At 49.6% G+C, this 12656-nt stretch overlaps 1 protein-coding gene across 7 annotated transcripts in view; it reads right to left on the reverse strand.

Moving 5' to 3' along the window:
• Window positions 1–6897, reverse strand: part of KIAA1671 (KIAA1671 ortholog) — a 63806-nt gene extending 56909 nt beyond the window's left edge. Inside the window, exons 1-3 of one of the 7 annotated variants that reach the window (XM_072936265.1) lie at window positions 6610–6897; window positions 6065–6089; window positions 5676–5750 (exon numbers count right to left, since the gene is read on the reverse strand). The gene's annotated coding sequence lies outside the window, so the exon portion shown is untranslated. Of the gene's footprint in view, window positions 1–5464; window positions 5751–6064 lie in introns of all 7 variants that reach the window. The other 6 variants (XM_072936263.1, XM_032751333.3, XM_072936266.1 and 3 more) reach the window with 6 other exon arrangements.
• Between the last annotated feature and the right edge of the window lie 5759 nt (window positions 6898–12656).

The raw sequence follows: 12656 nt of genomic DNA on the forward strand, positions 1-12656 counted from the left end.
TTGACAACAATAACAACAGTGACATTTCTGTAAGGTCTCTCAGTTAGGGAACGAGCCAGCCACGCTGCTCAGCTTCAGCAGAAAGGCCTGCTGTGCTTGTTTGGGTCAATGAAGAATTCCCAGTGTTCTCGTGAAATATCAAACAGTTTCAGTGGCCAGAAATTCCAAATCTGTTTAAAACACATCCTGGCTTTGCTGGCCTCGTTACGGATGAGGCAGCTTTGTCCATCGAAAGCCTTGTATGGTTGAACATACTCCCAGCAGATAAACATCCCTCCTAAATGTTGGCACAACTCCCTCCCTGCGAGGAGCTATGGCTGCACTGAGACAGCCTAGCACAGGCTCAAGGCTGAGCTCATTAAAAGAGCAAAATAAAGACCAATTTAAAATTCTGCCCCTGTTCGTGCCTTTCAAAGTCTCACCAACACTGTAAAATAATCATGGTCCTCATTTTACAACAGCAGGAATAACCAGTTTTAGAATTTGACATTTATTAACATCACTTGTTGAAAGGCACTGAAAGCACAATATTTAACCAATACTGTGATTACAAAAACAGTCACTATGAAAATATAAACAGAAGCGGCTGCTGTGTATGGCAACAATGTTGCAGCACTAAAAGCACACACAAATCCTCTTATTTTCATGCATTTCACTAAAAGACCAGAAGCTTCATACCCGTGGAAACTACGAAGGGTAACTATCAAAATCAAAGAAAACCTAAAAGTACAGGTTGAGCATCTTCACTTCTTCACCTCCTCCCCAATGCACTAAACACACGTAGTTTAGATTCAAACAGAATGCTAACTTCTAACTTCTTTTTCCTCTCTTTTTGCCATCCATCTCCTCGGCGTGGCCACGCTGCCCCTGCGGCAGAACTGGAGTTTGGAGCTTCCCGGAGCTCCGCGCGGGAACTGGGTCAAGCCCGGAGCTGGAGTTAACAGCCCACTCGGCTCCTGGCGATTCCCAGCCCCCAGACAAATGAAAGGGGTGTTTTGACCTGGAAACAAGGCTCAGATCTCCTCCCTCCCCGTATTAAAGCCCATGGAACTGTGTACAGTACAAGCCTTACTCCAAAGCCGCCCATGCCGCGGTGTCGCTCTTTGGAGGAGCTGCTGGAGCGCACAGCTTCTTCCCTCCAAGTCAAAACTGGGGAGACACCAAACCTCCAGCAACTGAACTGTCATCTTTTCCTGCTCGTTACACCAGCCTAATGACCATCCTGACTCGTAATTACTACAATAGTAAGAAGCTTTCAGTTCTCACACTGCCCCAAGATCAAGACTATCTCCTTTGAGGCAAGCAGAGGCTTTACTCAAGCACAAAACTAGAAGTTTTGGCATTTAATTCTGATAAGAACTTTTAATGAACGGCTCTGTAAGTGGCTTTAGAAGAGCCCAGATCCCCCCACCCCCAATGTTTAAGTGTGTGCTCATTGGACATGACTCAACCACAAACAAGCAGTGTTTTGGATAATAACCCTCTCTGTGCCCTGCATCATCACAATCACACAACCCTCACAAAACATTCATTTCCTCTCCTCAAGCGTGTTTTGTAGAGATGAAGAGCATAAAAAGAAAACGCAACTCCCATTGTCTCAGTGTAAGTGTAAGGCATTCAGGAACTGCAAAAATATGTATTAATGATCTCCTATTTATACAGATGCACTGAAAAATATCCCCAAGCTGTCTGAAAGTGTCTTTGCAAAAGTTCCAGCATTACACATTCCCAGAACAAACCAAAGACAGTGGGAACCAAGAAAATAAACCTCCTTGATTTAAGAAAGGAATCTAAAGATAAAGTATGTACCCATAAACAGCTTAATTTTAAGAGTCTGAATTCTTTAAGCCTAGGCCTGAGGAAAATCATCACCCAGTAGACTTAAATATCCTTTTGTAATCAGATATTCAGGTCATACCAATTACAAGAACAAAAGGAAAACCTTAGGGGTTTTTTTTAAGCAATAGCTGCAAATATATAAAACAGCCACCACACTACATTTAGTATGTTTTGGCAACACTCAATATCCAGGTTTTCATAAGAATTTGATTTTCCTGCCAGTTAGCAGAACTCAAGACACGCAAAGTCATCTTCACCTCTAGAAACCCTCTCAAGGCAAAGACCAATTGACTTGCTCTGGCTTTGTTATTTGTAATTTTTTTTAATTATTCCTGGAACACAAATTGTAAAGAACGGCCTGAGAGTTCAGAAATTCATGGATGTCCTTCAATCTCACTGAGAGTCAATGAAGGGCAAGAGAACAGAGAACCAACTTCACCTCTTAACCCAGCAAGAAAAGCATCTCCTTGGAATCAGCAGTCACATCTCACTGGAAGCACATATCCAGACAACCCAACAGCCAATTCCTGGAAATTTCTAGGAAAATTCTGCACATCCAGCTGCCTAGGGCAGGTGCATCTCAAGTTTGTCAAGCATGGAGACTTCCAGTTAAGCTGTTAAACCTACCAAGCCTGTGGTCACACCGAGGGCCATGATTAGGATTCAAGACTGGTTGCTGTGGAAAGAATTCCTCAGCTCTCCTGATGCTATTATTCCAGTCTTTTTGGCTGCAAGCTCAAGACAACCACGCAGTGTTTTACACTGCAAATCCTACTACCACAACCAGTGACTCTTCATTTAAAGAGATTTCTGAAGCAAAAGCAAAAAAATCTGTGGCTTTTGCCCTACAATGCCTTTGGGCAATTCTTACACACAAAACTAAAAACACACCTAAAAACATTGCAACATTCCCAGGTTCCAGTCACCCCTGTGCACCAAACACAAACCAGTGATACAGACTGGGCTCACAGCATCACCACAAGCCTCATGCCTGGGCTTGCAGGATTCAGCATTTATTTCAGTCTCGCTTTTCCAAGCAGCCCACAGCACACAGCAGGATCTTCTGCTCCATAAAGCATTCACTGGAATGGTCCCTTCCTCCCCAAATGCTGCCTGCTACTTGAGAATTGATCAAGCTGCACCTGCCCTAAGAAATACATAAATTTATAAAATCAACAGGCAGAAAGATTGTGGCACTGCACACCTCCCTGTAACCAACAGCATCATGGACATTCACACAGCTCAGGAAGTGAAAGACCTCAAACCTCATGCAAGAAAACATTCCATTAAAATGAACAGCTTGAATATAAGGAAAGAACAGCAACATTACACATAAATGGATGCAGAACACTCCAATCTGCATTTAGACACACCCTTTACCAGTCAAATTTTTCACTAACTACCCAGCATGAGCAATGCATTGCCAAAGGACACTTCCCCTGGATAGGGAACTTCTGTGGAGCATCAATTTGAGAAAACACACCATGGCTTGGAGAAATACCTTGATCTATGAAACTGCCCAACAAGAAACCAGCACCATTTTCACATGAGCAGCCAGCAGAGGAAGTCACAACTGTAAGGAAAATCCTTACACACTCAGGGAAATCCTCTCCAGTGTGATCCCGAGTCCTGTCCCTGATCTGCACAGCACTCCCCACAAGCAACGCTGCACCAGAATTTTCAAAACGGTGGGAAGTTTTCTTATCTCTGTTTACAAACTCAAGGACAGAGAAATCATATCAATTTGATTCACATGCTACTTGGAAAATCTGCCAGAAAGGAGGAAGCTCCATGAGCAACAACCAAACAGGGAATAACTCCAGGGCAAGGACCAGGGAGTGAAGAGCAACACATTCCTCACCACAGAGATTTAGCTCCTTTTTCACTCAGCAGTAACCAAACACGTGCCAAAGAGCGGGCAGGTGACAGGACTGGTTTCAAAATTATCTAATAGCCAGAGAAACATGAGTGCTGAATGGAGCAGAGTCCAGGACAACACCCAAGTGAAATCACAGAGCTGTGCAAAGAATTCCAGGAGCAGGAATACCTGAGCTCTCCATCCACCTGGGACCTGCTGGTCAGGACTTGCTTCTTTCACATGTGGTCTGAATGTCACCTTGAGCACATGGGGCAGGAAGGGCTGGTAAACTTATGAAACAGAAAGTCTGAAATTGCTGCTTTCAGTAAAGCCTATTTTCAAGTTGTAACTGGGTTTTTCCCCCTTTGATAGAAATCAGGCATTTGGGAAGCCTACTGCCACTGCCAGAGGAGCCTGCACATTTAAGGGGCTCAATTAACACCCAAGGAGATGGTGCTGCACATGGCTGAAAATGGAAATTAAAAAAAAAAAAAACCACCAAAAAAAATCCTGCAGTTACACAAAGTCTCAGTATGGCAGAGGGAAAAACTGCTTCATCATCAGCCATGGAAATTTTCTGAATCCTTGGTTATCTCGCCAGGCCAGAGCTGCGTGAGGAGGAGCACAGATGGGTACTGTGCCCTTTCTCCTGCCATAAGAGCAGCAGCTCCAGAACTGCAGCGTGAGCACAACCCTGGGGCTGGGGCTGTGCACGTCCTTTACTGCCACATATAAAATGAGACAGCAAAAAATGACAAACCAAAGTATTCCAGTTGGAAACGGTCCTAGACTTTGCCTCCTTTTAGGGACTTTCCATACAGTGACACCCCAGAGTGACTTGGTTCTGTGTCTTCTATACATTGGGAAGGAAACATTTAGCTTAGAATTAGCTCAGGGCACTGTCTGAAACAGAGGAAAAGTTTACACAACCATTTCCAATAACCTCTACACCTATCAAAAGGGAATTACAGCCTACAACATCTATTTAAATAGGGCTCCAACCTCCTTAACTACTCTGAAGCACCAAGGCTTTATAGCTTTACTTACTAATAAATATCCTTGATAATTCTTACAGGAAAAGGCAGAGCACACTGTGAAGAAAATCCTAGCCAAAAAAAAAAAAAGAGGGGAAAAGTTTATAAATTCTTAAAAGATTTTTTTTTTTTTTTGGTGAGAAAGTCTTTACTTGAATTAAGCTGCCAGGCAGCTTTATTAGCATTTCTGCCACACAAGTGTCTGCTTCCCTACACACCCTGCAAACGTCACAGGAAAACAAAGAAAACTCCCATTTTCATGTGGTCGTTAGAAAGATGCAAATCCTTCTGGTTTGTGGAGGAGAGACAAGGAAAAGAAAATGCCAACAACCTTCAGCTCTGGCAAAAAAAGTACCTCAGAAGCAGCTGAACAACTTCCCAGTTACCCTGGAAACAGAGTTTACCCCTCAGCAGACAGGGAAAATTGCCTGCAATTACCACCCTAGAGTAAAGCACCAGTTTGGACAAAACATCAATTTCTGTTTGCTGCAGCTCCTTTAATGTGATCCCAGTAATTTATCATGAGCAATATTTGATCTGGAATGGAATTCTATTACCAAACCCCAAAGAGCCTGAGCTCTATTACCAGACCTGCAGGTACAATCAAAGGTTACAATATCTCCTAATGGCACAGAAGAGCTCCGCCATCTGCCAAGTGAGATTTCCCCTAATCCCATTCCTCACGCACAAATCAGAATCACCCGGATTACGCCACAGAAATAGAAGTCAATACCTGAACGCACGGGATTAATCTCCCACCTCCAGACGGGAGAAAGGCAAGAACAGCAACAATGCTGCAGGAAGGCAAAGCTTTCCAACCGGCTCCGGGCAGCAGCACACAGGAAATTCTGGGATTTCACTGATTAGCTTCACCCATCCAGAATCCCAGGGCTGCTCCCTCCCAAATCCGAGCGCAGAACTCCGTGCAAATTCAAGGAACTGACCTCCGCGTGATCTTTTGGAGCAGCTCTTTCCACCCTGAAGCGGCACTCCGCGTCTCTCCGTGCACACACAAACCGCTTGGATTTGGATTTAGGAGGAAAAAATTAACATATGAGCTACATATCACCAGAACAACACAAATCACCGTCCACCCAAGTGCTTCCAAAACAAAAATACATGCCCTTAGCAGGGGCGTCGGAATGAGATGAGCTTTAAGATCCTTTCCAACCCAAACTAACCTGAGATTCTACGTACACGCGATGCCAACAAACAAAGCTATGTGCATCTTCTATTAAAAAGCAGCACGATGACTTTAAACTGGCACTTCGAAGTAATTTTAACGAGCAGAAAATGTATTTCCTGAAATCCAAGGCATTAAGGAGTCACATACCACTCTCGGGAATGCCGAATCCCTCCTGCTCTGCCCAAGGAGCCGTCGCCCGGCAGTAAACCGTGGGGGGGGAGAAAGGGGGAGCATCTTTATTTGTCTATTTAAGACCTCCAAGCACATTATCACCCCTAATCCAGCGAGGAACAGATAACTGCAACCCTCGCGGATTACAAAATTCGGTAATCCACAGAAACACGACCAACAACACCATCCACCAAAAAAAACCACCTACAACCCCCCTCCCCACCTCCAGCCGCCGATTTAGAAGGGCAGAACGGGTTTTTTTGCAGGGGGGCTTTTCCTTTTTCTTTAACACGAGCCCTGGGCTCTGACGCAGCGAGAAAGCAGCGGCGAGGAGGTCCGGCAGCGGGGCGAGCGGCCGTGAGGGAGCGCCCAGCGCACCCCACGCCACCGGACCCGCTCCCGGTTCCCCCGGAGCCGCCGAGGAAGGCGAGGCACCCCCGGGGGAAGCGGGGCAGGGATTCCCGAAGGCTGAGCGAGCTTTGTCCCAGCGCCGCCTCGCCCCTCTCACCAGCAGCACTCACCCAGCCAAACCACCGGCCGCTCCCTCCGCAAACCCGGGCGCCGGCTCCGCCGCAGCGGGGAAGTTGCGTGAAGTGAAGTTGGGCGCGCAGCGGCCTTTCCCCCCGCGGCGGCGGCGAGCGGCGGCCGGGCACGGCCGGGGGTGGGGCGGGGCGGGCAGGGGGCCGTCCCTCGGCGCTTCCCCGGAGCGAGGGGCTGCGGGGAGGCGGCGGGAGGGCGGCAGGAGGGCGGCGGGAGGCGGGAATGTCCCGCCCCGGTGCCGGTCCGGCCCCTTCGCCCCGGCGGCCGCGGGGCCCCGCGGGAAGCGCCGCTGTTGCCATGGAGACCGCGCGGTGCGGCCGCGGTTGGCTCCGCCCCGCTCCACCTGCTCCGCTGGGACCGCGGGTTCGAGTCCCGGCCCCGCCGTCCCGAGGGACAGGGGTTGCGTGTGGGTAGTGGTGGAAAATGGGGGGTGTGTTAAGATTATCGTGTTGTGTCCACTTCTAGACAGGGATAAATGAAAAAGGGAGGTGCCGGAGAGGGTCCAGCAGCGGCCACAAGGGTAATGAAGGGTATGGTGCATCTTTGTGATGAGGAGATACTGCAGGAGCTGGGCCTGGTCAGCCTAAGAGAGAATCTCACCAATCCATACAAATGATGCATCTTTGTGATGAGGAGATACTGCAGGAGCTGGGCCTGGTCAGCCTAGAGAGAATCTCACCAATCCATACAAATGATGCATCTTTGTGATGAGGACATACTGCAGGAGCTGGGCCTGGTCAGCCTGGAGAGAATCTCACCAATCCATACAAACATCTCAAATCATGTGCCAAGAGGATGGTGCCAGGTGATGTTCAGTGGTGCCCGGTGACAAGGAGCAGTCAACACAAGATCCACTTCAATATGAGGAAGAAGTTCTTCCCATGGAGGGTGGCTGAGCACTGGGACAGCTGCCCAGGGAGGGCGTGGAGTCTCCCTTTCTGGACACATTCCAGACCCACCTGGATGTAATCCTGTGTCGTCTGCTCCAGGTGACCCTGCCTTGTCAGAGGGGTTGGACTGGATGATCTCCAGAGCACCCTTCCCAGCCCAGCTGCTCTGGGATTCTATTATTCTAATCAGTGGAACAGGCAACAGCTGCATCCCTTAGTCAAGAACACCCTGAAACTACAAGCTTTAAGGACCTGAATTAAGAAGTTGATGTATGTTTATGTAAACATTGGTAACTTTCAAAGCCGGTTTGTTATAATAATAAAAATCACACCTACAGGTTAGAAAGACCCTGCCCATGTGAAGACCCTTCCCCATGGCATGTGGAGAAAGCAACTTGTATGGAAGTTACTGACAAATCCTAATAAAGGATTATGTTTGGAAAGTTACTAACTCTGAATTTCTGTGTATAAACAATAGCAGAAAAGTCCAGTGTGGTGGGCTGGATTTGTGGAATATAGTGAGAACCCAGGCTGCAAAACCCTGAAATAAATAGTCAATGTCTTTTTCAACTGTGTCATTATTGGCTTGTCACACATGAGGTAAAAAATCCAATTTTGTGGCCACCAGTGGCAGCCCCTTGGCTGCCACTGTCCTTCTGCCACCCTCAGGGCAGCACAACTGTGGAGCCCCATCCAGGGAACATTGCCTCAGAGTAGAGAAAATCAGAAAGGGAACATTTCTGCTCAGACCAGGGAGTGTTCTTCTTTAGTCCCCTCCTCAGGAACGGCATTGGAGTCATGGGATCTGCCCGCTGGCATCCTCTCCATGCCACAGCTGTCACAGTTCAAAAGCTCCAAATGCTGCTTTTTGTCATTACCAAAGGTGTGGCTCTCTGCCGAGGAGGCCAAAGTCGGTTCTGAGGTGAGGCCATGACTCATGGCAGGAGGAAGGAGAGTGTGGATGATGGGCTGGCCACCGGCCAGGGTGATGCCATGGCACAAGGAAAATGCATCTCCATGTCCTCGTCCCAGCTCTTGGCAGGACAGGGAAAGACCAGGCAGCAGGTCCTGTGTCCCTGCCCTCCATGGAGAACTCATTCATCTGCCTTTAAGCAGCCCAAATCTCCTTCTGTTGCAGGCACAGGGGTCCTGACCCAAGGGAGCCACTGGATCTCTCCATGACCCATCCCAAGGGAGACAGACAGAGTCTCTGTAGCTGTCCCTTAGCAGGTGCATGGATGGGAGAAAGAGGAAAAATTTCATCAGCAAAAACATCCAGCCCTGTAACAGCAGCAGGACTATGGAGCTGCCTCGCCTCCTCTGTTCCCACCCACATCCCATTTAAATTAAAATCGCTTTCCCACAGCTTCCCCCCTTGCTCCCAAACCAGGATAATATAGGTGTTTTCCCCACCTTACCAACCCTTTTATCTTCACCACACCAAGGGATCCCAGCTCCATGACTCATTTGCCTTTTCACTTTTCCAGAAGCCAAGCCATAACCCATCCCCTCAGCCGCCTCTTCCCGCCAGCACCCTCCGATCCATGGCTGGATCAGCGCCTCTGCAAGGAGGGCGTTCCTGCCTCTTACACCTCTTTGAAGCGGTTCTTGTTCCACCCATGGCTGGGAACCCCTGCTCCAGCACACGGGGCTCTCAGCAATTCATAAGGAACGAGGATTAGCTCCTGATCAGTTATTCAGGAGCCACTTAATGGCAGCTCCCTCCACAAAAACACCTACACGGCGACAGAGCCGGAGAACTGGGCACGCCAGGCTCCGGCAGCTCCACAGCCCTGGGAGCTGCATTCAAATGGACACTTCAAGAGAGCAGCTGTGTTCCCAAGGAGCTGCTGCCTTGTTTCCCACTGTTCGAGGAGGAGCCTCTGTGAATGCCCCAGGAGATGAGATCTGGGAGTTCAAAGTGGCCACAGAAACTCGGGCTGGCTGGAGCTGCGGCAGGAGCTGCTCTGGTGGGATGGAGCAGGCCAGGCCTGACCCATGTGGGGCCACAGGGACCAGATCCTCACCCTCACCTGGCCCTTCTTGCCTTGGGGACACGCTGAACCTGTGGGAAAGGGAATGGCTGTAGTGCAGGGCCAGCACAGAGCTGTGGGACTGGCAGTGCTGCAGTGCTGAGATGGGAACTCCTGGCTGCCACAGCCAGCCCTTGCACCCCAGTTCCGGCACCAGGCAGAATTGCCACCCTACTGCCACCCCACTGCTGCTGCTCCCTTAGAATCATAGAATTATTTGGGTTCAACCATCGAGTGCAACCACAGCCCTGCCCCGGCCACCCATGTCCCCAAGCACCACATTAACACATCCATTAAATCCCTTCAGGGATGGAACTCCACCACCTCCCTGGGCAGCCTGTTCCAATGCCTTACAATCCTTTCTATGAAGAAATTTCCACAACATCAAATCTAAACCTCCCCTGGCACAGCCTGAGGCCATTTCCTCTGGTTCCGTCCCTTGTTCCCTGGGAGCAGAGCATGACCCTCACCTGGCTGCTCCTGTCAGGGAGTTGAGCAGAGCCAGAAGGTCTTCCCTGAGCTTCCTTTTCTCCAGGCTGAGCCCCTTTCCCAGCTCCCTGAGCTGCTCCAGGTGCTCCAGACCCTTTCCCAGCTCTGTTCCCTTCCCTGGACATGCTCCAACACCCCAGTGTGTGTCCTGCAGTGAGCAAAGGGCAAGGACAAGACCTGGCATGTGCCACAGCCCTGGCTCCTGCAAAGGTTCTTCCCCTGTGCTCTGTCCCCACCTGAGGCCCTGCATGAATCTTTGTCCCACTGTGTTTATCAGCACTTAGCAGAGCAGAGGTGACCCCAAAAGGAGCAGAGTTAAATGCAGAGCCCTGGCCTCTCACCCCATGTATATGAATTAGGGCTGTAATTCCACCCTGCAGTGTGGATGGCAATAGTGAACAGACATTTCCAGACCCATCTTGCAGACATCTGAGCTTTGACCCTCTGTTTTATGACTTCACTGGAGCCATCAGAGCGATGGCAAGCAGCAATCTACAGTGAAGGAGTGCCTGCACTCAGAAAAGAATGACAGGTCCCTTATCTATGACGTTTCCATTCTTCAGATACAGTTTTCAAACAAAAGGTTTCACTCCTCGGATGAGTAATGCCACTGTTTTTCCTCTTCACCATACAATTAACTTCCAGGCAGGGATCTCCTCAGAACTGAGCTAAGAATGGCACAAACCAGGGAGAACCAGTGAATGTTCCATGCACCAGTGGGGCTGCTCCGGTGATTTATCTCCTCTCACACAGCCTGTCAGTGCCCTGCAGTGGAGAAATGGGTTAATTGCAAATGGCACATGGACACTGCCTATGACACACCTGCACACTGAGGGCAGGGACAAACACTGGGGGGGCCAGGCAGACCCCCCCAGCCCCTGCTCTGCCTCATTTCTGTCTCACCCCTGCCTGATTTTGGCAGGTGTGACAAGATCCCCTCCTTTGTTCCAGCCAGGAACAGTCTCCATCTCTTCCTGCTGAGCCAGTTGCTCCTGTTATGTGAAGAGGTGGAGGTGTATGCAAAAACAGCCTGTCTGGGTCAGGGGAACACTGATCTTCCAGTGCTCCCCTGCTACCCTTCCCAAGCCCACGTGGCATTGAAATGCTCTGGCCCTCAGCAGGGAAGAACCTCAGTGTCCTGCCTTGCAACCTTCCACCAGGGAACTGCTCCCACAAAAGCCAGAACTCTTGGTGATGAGCCCCGGGAGGAAACAGGCTCCCCACACACCTCAGGCACTGAGCACTGCAGGAAGGTGCTCCACTGCCCACTACATATAATCTGCATAAAGGAAAACAGGAAATCCTCCCACTCTCCATCACCACCATAGCAGCTGTCCTTAAAAGCTCCTTTCCCACCTCTTCTTGCTCATCCACCGAGGAAATCAGTGCAGAGCTACACAGAGAGCAAGTGCCTGGCTCAGAGCACAGGGAGGGCACAGCCCTGGCACTGCCTTCCTAATAAAATCCCACTGGCCATGGGGCCCTGTTTCTGCCTCTCCCATCCTCATGTTTGACTCGGGAACAAGGCTGGGAGAAGGAAGGCAGGAGACAGGATCCTGTTTTAAAGGGAATAATCTGTTAAACACTCAGTCCAATGTCCTTGTGAAGGCTGAGCTCTGCCAGGCCCTGGAAAAGCATCACCCCTCCAAGGGGGTGCAGGGCCTGTGGGATTACACCATGGTGTCCACACAATTTTTCTTCCTCCAGAAAGGAGAAGTTTGGGAAGGCAGAGGCTGTCGAACCTCAGCTGCTGAAAGCAGCCATAGCCAAGGAATCCTTGACTAAAAAACAAGGATAATTGAGTGTCAAATTTGTGTGTATAATGCTCTCCAGTAGGAAGGAGCTGTTAGATTGCACCGCCACGGAGCTTTCAGTGCAACAGAGGGAAGAACCAGTGGGTGTGGGATTGTTGCCGGTTATATAATCCCTGGTGGCTTTGCCTGCACTGGTGTGGGTGAGGACATGGCCCCATCCCGATCCCTGTGCTATCAGCCAGCAGCACATGGCCAGACTCGGGGGGCTGTGGGGAGAACAAAGGGATGCAGATTTCCTGGGAGTCTGCTTTTGTTTTGCCAAGCAGAAGAGTGACTCAGATTTCAGCGCACTCCTGTAACTCAGCCAACAACAACACGTCCTTAGTCACGGCGATAAAGCCGAGGATCTGTGTTCCATTTGCTGAACTATAAAAAGCTCAAACTCATCCACCCAAGGGCCAGGTCAGTCACTAAACCAGAGACAACCCTGAGCTGTGTGCAGTAATGGCAGCATCTTCCTCCTCAACAACCTCTCAACTCATGGAGACTACTCAGAAAATCCACTGAACCAGCACAGATAATCTTGGTGCTGCACTATCACAGAGCTCTCTGATAACTCCTAAGCACTCACATGTTGTTCCAACAGGGCTGCCAAAGCCTTGCAGAAATGCTTTCACTTCCTGAGAAATGCTCCAGGAAACAGCACTGTACTTCCTTGTCCTTAAGGACTGGCTTAACACATCCCTGTGCTGTTGTCTCCTGGATCTGTTTTTCATGGCTGTGAGGTACATCCACAGCTCACTGGAAGTGCCAGAGCATGGATTGCTCCACCTCAGTCATTGCACTCAAAGCAAACAAAAGG

This window comes from Taeniopygia guttata, chromosome 15 (genome assembly GCF_048771995.1).
Source record: "Taeniopygia guttata chromosome 15, bTaeGut7.mat, whole genome shotgun sequence".
NCBI lineage: Eukaryota > Metazoa > Chordata > Aves > Passeriformes > Estrildidae > Taeniopygia > Taeniopygia guttata.